This window comes from Papio anubis, chromosome 2 (genome assembly GCF_008728515.1).
Source record: "Papio anubis isolate 15944 chromosome 2, Panubis1.0, whole genome shotgun sequence".
In the NCBI taxonomy this organism is placed as follows: domain Eukaryota; kingdom Metazoa; phylum Chordata; class Mammalia; order Primates; family Cercopithecidae; genus Papio; species Papio anubis.
In genome coordinates this window covers 187,505,661-187,515,882 of record NC_044977.1, presented here as the reverse complement: position 1 = coordinate 187,515,882, position 10,222 = coordinate 187,505,661, and the positions used below count along the sequence as shown (strand labels likewise).

Here is a 10,222-nt window from a genome sequence, read left to right as displayed (position 1 = left end):
ATATAAAAGGAGACTGCTTTAGTGGGTTGAGAAAAATAAAATACAGCTTGTATTTTTTTTAAATCCTCAAATGTTAAACTAGAGGTACACTGAGAGATTGTATATCTCTTTCCTTTTGTTTTATAACTATGAAAATCAGATTCTATGCCACAATAATGCCAAAAGTACAAAACAATGAGAGCCCCACAATGTGGCATGTGTTGCCTGGCTCTCTGTTCCCCCAGCTTTACATGTCAGTGGCTTTACATGTCTCTGTTGGTTTTGTCCTCTGTTAAATAAGCAGATTGTGTTAAGTTGTCGAAGGCCATTCTAGCTCTAATTCCTTAAGTCATATCACCTACAAGTTTTCTGGACACTATTTAGGTTGTTTACAGAATTCATTTCCTTGGAATTATAGGATTGAAGTTCTCATTTTCCTGTCAATTGTTGGCTAGAAACAGCTCTCAGTTCCTCAGAGGATAAAATGGATTAATTCATGGAGATCAACTTCAGTAGCATCCAGCGCCTAGCCAGTGCTCGGTAATTTCTTATGAACAATGATGATGCCTTTGTACCAACCACCTTATTGGTCTCCTTGATAAGTTTTTATAGTTTGAAAACTGCATAAATATGTTCTTAAAAAAGTAATAAACATTGTATTTAGTCCCTTCCAATTCTCAGATTATTATCTTTAATATTGTATGACCTGGTACTTCCATTATAATGTTGAGTTTAAGCAGCTATCATAGATACCTTGTCTTTTTCCTGACTTTAATAATAATCCTTCTAATACTTATCCTTCAATGTAATTTTTGTAAGGATTTCACAGATATATTTTATCAAGTTAAAAAAGTTTTCTTCTGTTTTTATTTTATATTATCTCAAGAAAATAAATCACCAGTTTTCCCTCTTTGCTCTCTGAAACTATGTCTATAAGATCTATTTCTTGAAATTTAAAAGAAAGTCATTTATAAAATTATCTAGACTTGGTATCTTTTTTTCTGGGATGTTATAATAGTATAATTTTGATTACCAATGGAACTTTTAATATTTTCTTGACTTATTCCCTTTTCAACTTTTCTTGAGTCAATGTTTAAATTATTTTCTCTAGAAGTAATTTTACAGATAAGGTAAAAACAGCCCATGTAGTTTCTGCATATTTCTCTTGGGACCCTCACTCAGAAACTTTTGATTGAGCTGCTATTCAAAAAGAAACAGTAAGTTTGAGGTCACCATGAAGAGACGACCTAAAGACTGATGCTTGAGGAGGTCCAGCTCTTCCAGCACACAGACGTTGGAGTCCTCCCAGCTGTGGTAGGCAGAATTCTAGGACGGCCCCAAAGATTCTCACCCGCTGGAGTAGATGCCCTCTGTAACTCCAGCACTAGCAGCACGACCTGAGTATTAGTGGGACTATGAATATGATGACTTAACTCCTAGCATTGGATTCTGTTATATGACAAAGGTCAAGAGATTCTACACATGTCAGTAAGGTCCTAAATCAGTTAACTCTGAATTAGCTAAAGGGGACATTATCCTGCCTAAGCTTGACCTAATCAGGTAAACCCTTAAAAGGAAGAGGACCCTTCCGTAAAAAAGTGGTTGTAAGGATGCCAGACTCTACCGCCGACTTGGAAGGAGCACACTGTCCTGTTGCAGAGAAGGCAGTGTGGCAAGGTAAAGTGTGCCCTGCAAGAGCTGAGAACAACCTGCAGCTGACAACCAGCACAAAAGAGAGGAGAGCCCCGGAATAGCTAGGCACTGAATTCTGACAATCACTGTTGACCTTGAAAGAGAACTTTGATCCTCAGATAAAACCCCAGCTCTGGCCAGCATTTTAACTGCAACTTTGTGAAAACTCTGAGCAGGGAACCCGGTTTGTATTTGCAGTTTTATTTATCTTATTTGTATTTTTACTTATGTTTTTTGGCTGTTGATATATATTGAAGCTTTGTGACTCGTGCCTTTCTTCAATTCTAAATCATGATCTGCCAATACTCTCTCTTCAAATATTGCTTCATTGGCATTCCTTCTGTTTTCTTCTTCTAGAACTTTTATTAGACATAAACTGAATCCTCTCAATCTGTCATCCGTCACTTTTTTAACGTCTTTTTATTTATTTGTATTTAGTTTTATTTATTTATTTATTTATTTATTTATTTATTTATTCTTTTTGAGATGGAGTCTCGCTCTGTTGCCCAGGCTGGAGTGCAGTGGCGCGATCTCTGCTCACTGCAAGCTCCGCCTCCCAGGTTCATGCTTTATTTTGAATGAACTTATTAGTGTCATAATAAATAATTAGAAATAAATAATATGCTTAAAGTCTTGTAAAATTGGCCAAGTGTGGTGGCTCATGCCTGTAATCCCAGCACTTTGGGAGGCCAAGGCTGCAGGATCGCTTTAGCCCAGCAGTTTAAGACGAACCTGGGCAACATGGTGAAAACTCATCTCTACAAAAAGTAAAAAATTAGCTGGGTGTGGTGGCACATGCCTATAGTCTCAGCTACTCAGGAGGCTGAGGTGGCAGGATGCCATGAGCACAGGAGGTCGGGGCTGTAGTGAGCCATTATTGCACCAGTCTGAGTGACAGAGTGAGACCCTGTCTCAAAAAAGAAAAAGAAAACCTTTTTAAAACTGCTAAACAAAACGAATACCTTGTAGAGTGAATTAATGATCTAATTGTTGATTTTCTTGGCTGTATTTCTTACCATTAAATACCTTCATGCCATGAGAATTAGGAATGTCAGGTTCCTTTTAAGGGAGAATTTTCTACTTTCCATTTGTCCTCACCTCTCACTGTCTAGGAGTGTCCACTGACATCTTCTAACCCATCAATCTAGAACATTTATAATAAGACTCCCCAAGTCTAACCATGCAACCATATAGGAACCCTGCAGATCCAGTCATTCAGCCAGCAAGTGATTTAATTCAGCTCTTATTCTCAAGACTGTCTCTTATTATTCTTTCACCTCTCAAGTTCAAGACTCCACAGAAACTGTGGCCCTGGTTACAATATGTAACTGTTACATTCAGCCTCCTCAGATAAAAAAGAATATCACAATCTATTTCTGATACCAAGTAACAAGACTAGCTCCAAGCACCCAACTTACATGGAACTCTCTTATTACTTGTAACCCTGCAAGAGCCAAGCCTTCAGTTATTATTTGCTTGTCAACCCAGACCACAGAATTCATTATAGCTCTTTTGCTGCTAACCACTTTGTATGCCTCTCTGTGTCTCACCCACTGAGATATTCATGTTGTTTTTATTACTCTGGCTCTGTCTTATTGCCTTATTTGCTTTATCTTGATCTATCCATCTGGTATATAAAAATTGGTTGCTAAATATTTGGAACCAAGGGGGCTTGCAATATATGAACTTACTGTACCTTTTGACCCAAAGATACCATGATTTTTACACAATCCAGAAATTATTTAGGAAGGTGTTTTATTGTTTGTCCATGTATACTTTTTGGTAACTTTGTTTCCAAAGCTATCACCAAATACAGTGTTTATTTTGCTCCATACAGTTTTCATTTTGACAATTCTATGTATCACTCCTAAGATTTCTATTTGGCCCATCCACAGATGTATTTCTCAATTTCTCTTTGAAATCTTAATCTTAATTTCTAGATTATCTTTTTTTTTAATTCTCTTCTTTGTCAAAATTTAAACATACTTAAAGTTTCTATCAGGTAAGTCCATATTCTCTGCTACCTAGAGAGAAGTTTACCTATGTGTTATATCCACTGGCTGTTTCTCACAACTGTGTACATGGTGGAATTTGTGCCTTTAATAATATTTTTAGGCCGGGCGCGGTGGCTCAAGCCTGTAATCCCAGCACTTTGGGAGGCCGAGGCGGGTGGATCACGAGGTCAGGAGATCGAGACCATCCTGGCTAACATGGTGAAACCCCGTCTCTACTAAAAATACAAAAAACTAGCCGGGCGTGGTGGCGGGCGCCTGTAGTCCCAGCTACTCGGAGGCTGAGGCGGGAGAATGGCGGGAACCCGGGAGGTGGAGCTTGCAGTAAGCCGAGATCGCGCCACTGCACTCCAGCCTGGGCGACAGAGCGAGACTCCGTCTCAAAAAAAAAAAAAAAAAAAAAAAAAAAAAAAAAAAAAAAAAAAAATATTTTTAGTAGTCATTCTCTTCCACCCTGAAACATAGTTTTCTAGTGGTATTTACTCATGACTATGGGGCTCACTGGTTGCATAGCAATTTTAAGTTTTCAATGTTTATGTTTCTTTGTTATCAACATTGAATAGTGAGTGAAATTTATACTCTATATCTTCATTCAGCAAAAACGGAAGGTTTTGAACATGCTCCTCGCCCCAAATAATTATTTTCATACCCAAAGACGGGGCCGGTAACTATATCCTTAGCCATTTGGCTAAGTTCTTCTAGGATGATGATGGTGATGGTGGTGGTGATGATGATGATGATGATGGTGGTGATGACCTTGCAGATTCCTAGTTTATGAAGGAAGCCTACTTAGAAAGCCAGTAATGATCCTGACCTCTTCGTGGACTTCAACATGCTAGGAGCCATGATGGCTTTGTTCTTCTGTTGTATCTGAAATAAGATGACTACTCCTACTCACTATGGAGCTATGCATTCATCTTCTACACTTGAAAATTTCCCTTCCTTTCTTGGCTCACAGTGTTAGTTTGAACAGAAGCATCACATTTGATTTGTATTGCTCATAAGTAGCCAGAGGTGGGAAGGCGTTAAATAAGTGAAAGATAACTTTTTAACATTGAAAGCTGTCTAATAGTGAAACAAATCTAGAATAGTAATGAGTTCCCATTACTATACATGGCAAATCATAGAATAGAGGATTATCTACTAGGGGTGACTGAAGCAATTTCTTTTTGTGTACTAAGTGTGACAAGGCTACTTAAAGTCTTAAGGTGAATGGTCTAAAGATGTAAGTGTTATAGTAAGACATTTTATAAAGCTATATAATGGATCCTTAGAGCCTCAGCTTTCCCACCTAAAAGCTGGAGGACTCTGGGTAAGCCACTTTCCTTGTAAGGGCTACAGTTTCATCATCTGTAAAACTAGATATGGATAAAATTATGCCTAAGCTTTAAAATTCTTAATGAATGTATTTCTATCACTTTCCTTCAGTTATATATATATATATATATATATATATATATATATATATATGTATATGTAACAGAAGTCTGACTCTTGAACTGCTGACTGAAACACTTTTATGATTTTTCATGCCCATAAAGTATATTAAATTGCTGGGAGAAATGGCTTTCTCTGACCATGGGATTATATGTCACACTCATTTGATGCTAATATAAATTCAGAACCTCTACATAGCTCCCCAGCTTGAAAGTTTAAGCTGCTACTAAACTGGTGGGCATAAAAGCAGACGTTTTCTGATACTAATGATCAGTTGATATTGGCAAGAATACACGAAACTGGTGACTAAAAGGAAAATGCTTGTTATAGAGAAACCACTTAAGCGCACCTCTATCACAATGAATTCTAATTATCTGTTTTTTTTCTCTGACGTCTCAAGTAGACTGAAAGGTTCCTGAAGATAGTAGTTGCTATATATATATTGAGCAGAGATCGCGCCACTGCACTCCAGCCTGGGCAACAATGCTGTTTGTTTACAGTGTGTGGCAGTAATGTCAGCTCTATGGTGCACCTCAGACCCTGGATCAAAACAAACCTCTCCAATTTTGCTAATAGATGAAATTATGTTTTCAATTGTCAATGTCGATCTACGTATTTCTAAGGAAAGAACAATGTGAGTACCAGACACAGGATTCCAAGTAGAGGCTTCAAACTGATTTGAGCTACCCAAAGGTTAACAGGGCAGCAACTGGGATGAGGGCACCTCATCCTCAGTGTCAGTCCTTTTACTAACTGTGTGTGACTTCAGGCACATTAGTTGCTTTCTCTGAGCCTTCTCACCTTCATCTGCGCTATTGTCCCTTTCAGTTCCCTCTTATTTATCTCTTCTCCTGTTATCAGAAAGATGGAGAGAAAAGTGCCAACCTGCTGAGTAAACAATAAGCAGTAAAATCTTAAAAATAGTATCTTCATGCAAAATATTTTAGAGCCTTGCACTCTAAGAGCTGATCCTCAAAACACATCTGTGATGGGCATCATACCTCTGCCTCGAAAGTTAAATAACTGACACATTGGAAGTCTAAATTGAGATGTTATACAGCTCTCATCAAAATCAGAGTGCAAAGGAGAGCAATTGAGCATCTGTTAAGTGGATATGAAAGTGTGTTGCTCTCTCTCCACAAGGGAATTTAGAAGACTCATCGTCTTTGCCTAATAGTCTAGCACGACATATTTCTACTCCATCATTTCTCCCCTTTTCTAGGTAAGGGGAATGTCTAATAATCCATCACAAAAGACAATTGTACCAAGTTTGTTATCTTTGACGATGAAATACACGTTGATAAAAGACGGTGGGGGTGTTCAAAGATTATCTTACCCTTAAATCCAGTAAGAGAGGTTAATGGGTACATCAAAGACCAAATTACAAAAGTTGAACATTGCAAATTCCAAATAACCTTCAAGACTCTAGAAACCCTAAATGACTTTAATAAGAAGAAATGACTTCTGCTTCACTTTACATAAACTCAAAATGACTTTCGTCCATTGGTACCATCTCCTAAAATAGTGCTTCTCAAAGGATCTACAGTGAAATAATGAATTCCCACAAAACAAAAGGAAAGAAAACAAAAACATATCAAAAACTGCATCATCACTTGTGTTTCCAGACTGAAAAGCCAGGCTATCGAATGCCAGAGATTCAAGGAATTTAAGTTCCTTATTTCCAACCAAGTTATTTGACACATATGGACCCCAAGAATCACAACAGAAAAGGATTTATCCAAGGTCACACAACTCAACTTGAATGGACTTGGAACAAAAACTCAGATGTTTGGATTTCTACATAGGAGTTTTGGAGATGGTTCTTGTATCATCCCTGTGACTGGTTTTGTTCTGTATTTCCTCATTCTTACTGTTAGAGAGGTTGATGCTAAAAGATAATCTTTTCTGTCTTTCCTCTTGTAAAAATGTTCTACCTTAGATAAAATCAAATTCCTAACTTACTGACAAAACACTCTTTTTTCAAGTTGCCTATCTTAACCTTCATTGTGGTCACTTACTAATGTTGGTTCATCTTCCTCTGTACTTTCAAATAACTTCTAAAGTGGAATAGCTAGATAAGAAAAAAGTGGAGGAAAATATCATTTTAATGTTGCAGAATACAGCCATTTCTTATCTATTACCTCTTCAATTATTAAAAAAGTTAATACCAACATCCACAGCAATTCTATCTATAGAAAAATAAAATTATAAAAACATGACTGCACCTTCAGAAGATAAGTCCTGTTTCTGAATTATATTACTATTCTTTCCTGTTTCCTTGTTTGGTTATTCTTTTGATATTCAGGTATTAACTTTAATTTAGAAAATAAATGTGGAACAATCCTTTCATGCCATAGACCAAGGGCATGTCATTTAATCATTGAAACACTAGTGTGGTCATTATCACCTGACAATTCTAGTTGATCTAAAATGCAGAACGCTTGTAATATTTATATGCTAAGGAAAATAGATTGGGACATCTATTTTTAATCCCTAAGATTCGATTACCTCCTGATGACTCTGTAGCCTATGCATGACTATAATATTCTCAATATTGTAACAACGCAAAATAAAACTATATTCCCTCAATGTAAAAATTATGCTGTTGTCAACTGTTTTCTTAGTTCATTCAGGCTGCAATAACTAAGTACCATAAGTTGGGTGCTTATCAACAATAGAAATTAATTACTCACAGTTCTGGAAACTGGAAAGTCCCAGGTCAGGGCACTGGCAGATTCAGCATCTGGTGAGGGCCAATCATTCTCTGCTTCATGCATGCCCATCTTCTCTCTATGTTCTTGCATGGGGAAATGCAGAGAACTCTCTGAGGCCTCTTTCGTAAGACCATTGATTCCATCCTTGAGGGCGCCACCCTCACGACCTAATCACCTCCCAAAGAGCCCACCTCCAAATTCCATCACACTGGGGGTTAGGTTTCAACATAGGAATTTTATGGGGACAAACATTCAGTCTATAGCACCTGTTCCATCAGCACATGTTTCTAAAACCTACTGAATAATGTGTTCAACATGGGAGGTCCTGTGTATTTTTTTTCAATTCTTTAAATCAAGAAGTCCAGCATTTTTGAGAAAGGGTTCCTTTTCTGTCTGTAGATAATGTGCATGTCTGTGAGGAAAGCAGGAGGGACCCACTGCTATCAATTTGATCCTCTTCCTTTAGGAATCCTGAAAAAAAAAAAAAAAAACAGTGAAAGAAGAAAGGAGAATAATGGTAGGGATAGCACAAGGAAATTCTGTGTAAGATGTACAGAGAAATCAATGTGAGACTGCTTCCCCGAATTATTTCTTCCTATAAGAAAATATTTGTATATCTTAGAGAAGTTCATATTTGACTATTAGGCTGACACTGGGTCCTTAGTATAAAATTAGAATCCTAATAATTTCTAACAGATTATACTTATTTATGATCACTAAATGCCATATCCAAAACAGAACCTCTCATTTAAACTTCAAGCTTTAGAAATAATTTGAATAAATGTGTTGACTGTTCATCCCTTTCCTGAACATTATCCCTCCTATTATTTTTAGGCGCAACATGTTTTAAGCTATGGTTCAATTCTCTATATTGCATCTTCAATTTACTTCCATTTATACTATATTAACAATTTTCAAACTAACCAGGCAGAAATACAGTGAACTGTAGCCCCAGAAATAGTTGAAATGAAATCAATGTTACTAAATCTGCATGCAGTGATTATAGATGGAAATATTGCATCGTTGCCATGACAGTGCCATGACGCCTTTGATTTTTTTTTTCATGGAATGATAAAATATGCATTTAATAGGTATGTCTCATTGTCTTTCATTCTGGCTTTTGCTCACCAGTGTAGTAACATGCTTTTTGTTAAACGTTATAGTATTGGAGTTCCTCTGCCTCCAGCTGCCATTAACTGGCATGGGGGACAAACATTCAGTCTATAGCACCTGTTCCATCAGCACGTTTCTAAAACCTACTGAATAATGTGTTCAACATGGAGGTCAACAGTGAATCTAATCCTGTGTATTTTTTTCAATTCTTTATATCAAGAAGTCTCAACATTTTTGAGAAAGGGTTCTGAAGTTAAACCATCACCTTCTGAAGTTAAACCATCATCACTAAACCCCTTTTCTAGTTGAAGTTAAAGGTAAATGGAAGCATTAACAGATTAAGATGATTCAAGGACTGGCTCTTTCCTACAATTAAAGTTACAAATATCCCAATTTCCTTAAGCAATTTATAGCAGCTTTACTGTTTCATAAGCTTTTCTAAGCTCTAAAGCTTAGAGCTCTTTTAGTCCTTCCAATAAATGTGGAACTTTCCTCTACAGCCAAACCAGTAAATGGTTGTACTCAGCCACCTTGACGCAATGTGGGCCAACGCGAACCTGACCTAAAGGTCTATATGCTAGATCTTTAAGCATTTAAGACAGCTCTCAGGTCCCTCATAAAACTGTTTGTTTGTTTGTTTGCTTTCTCAGATGGAGTCTCACTCTGCCTCCAGACTGGAATGCAGTGGCGAGATATTGTCTCACTGCAACCTTAGCCTCCTGGGTTCAAGCAATTCTCCTGCCTCAGCCCCCTGAGTAGCTGGGACTACAGGTGCATGCCACCATGCCCAGCTAACTTTTGTATTTGTAGTAGAGACAGGGTTTCACCATGTTAGCCAGGATGGTCTCGATCTCCTGACCTTGTGATCCACCCACCTTGGCCTCACAAAGTGCTGGGATTACAGACATGAGCCACTGCACCCAGCCAAAATTATTCTTTTGTTGACAAGTCAATCCTAGGTACTTGAATAATATTCATATTATTGCACACCCTTCTAAACTGACTGCCTCTATGTGTCAGTTTCTTTCTTAAATTAAATTTCTTCCTTAAATTAGGAATCTAGTGTTCATATACGGTAGCAGCAGTCTATACTTTCATAACTTTGTACTATATCCCAGACCCTCCCACACACTTATTCTCCCCAAATTCCAAGAATAGGAACTAAGATTAAATGGTTTGGCATTTTGGTAAATGTCTTATCAAACCATCAGTCTGACTTGTATTAGCTCTGATTTCTTTTAAGGATTAGGCAATGCTTTCTGACATGGTCAACTT

At 37.4% G+C, this 10,222-nt stretch overlaps 1 protein-coding gene across 6 annotated transcripts in view; it reads right to left on the bottom strand.

The window, feature by feature from the left end:
• Nucleotides 1-4,111: 4,111 nt before the first annotated feature.
• PYDC2 (pyrin domain containing 2) overlaps nt 4,112-10,222 on the bottom strand; it is a 100,644-nt gene continuing 94,533 nt past the window's right edge. For 4 of the 6 annotated variants that reach the window (XR_644324.4, XR_002520626.2, XM_021934986.2 and 1 more), the window contains one exon: nt 4,112-8,305. The gene's annotated coding sequence lies outside the window, so the exon portion shown is untranslated. The remainder of the gene's footprint in view (nt 8,306-10,222) is intronic. The other 2 variants (XM_021934987.2, XM_021934988.2) reach the window with 2 other exon arrangements.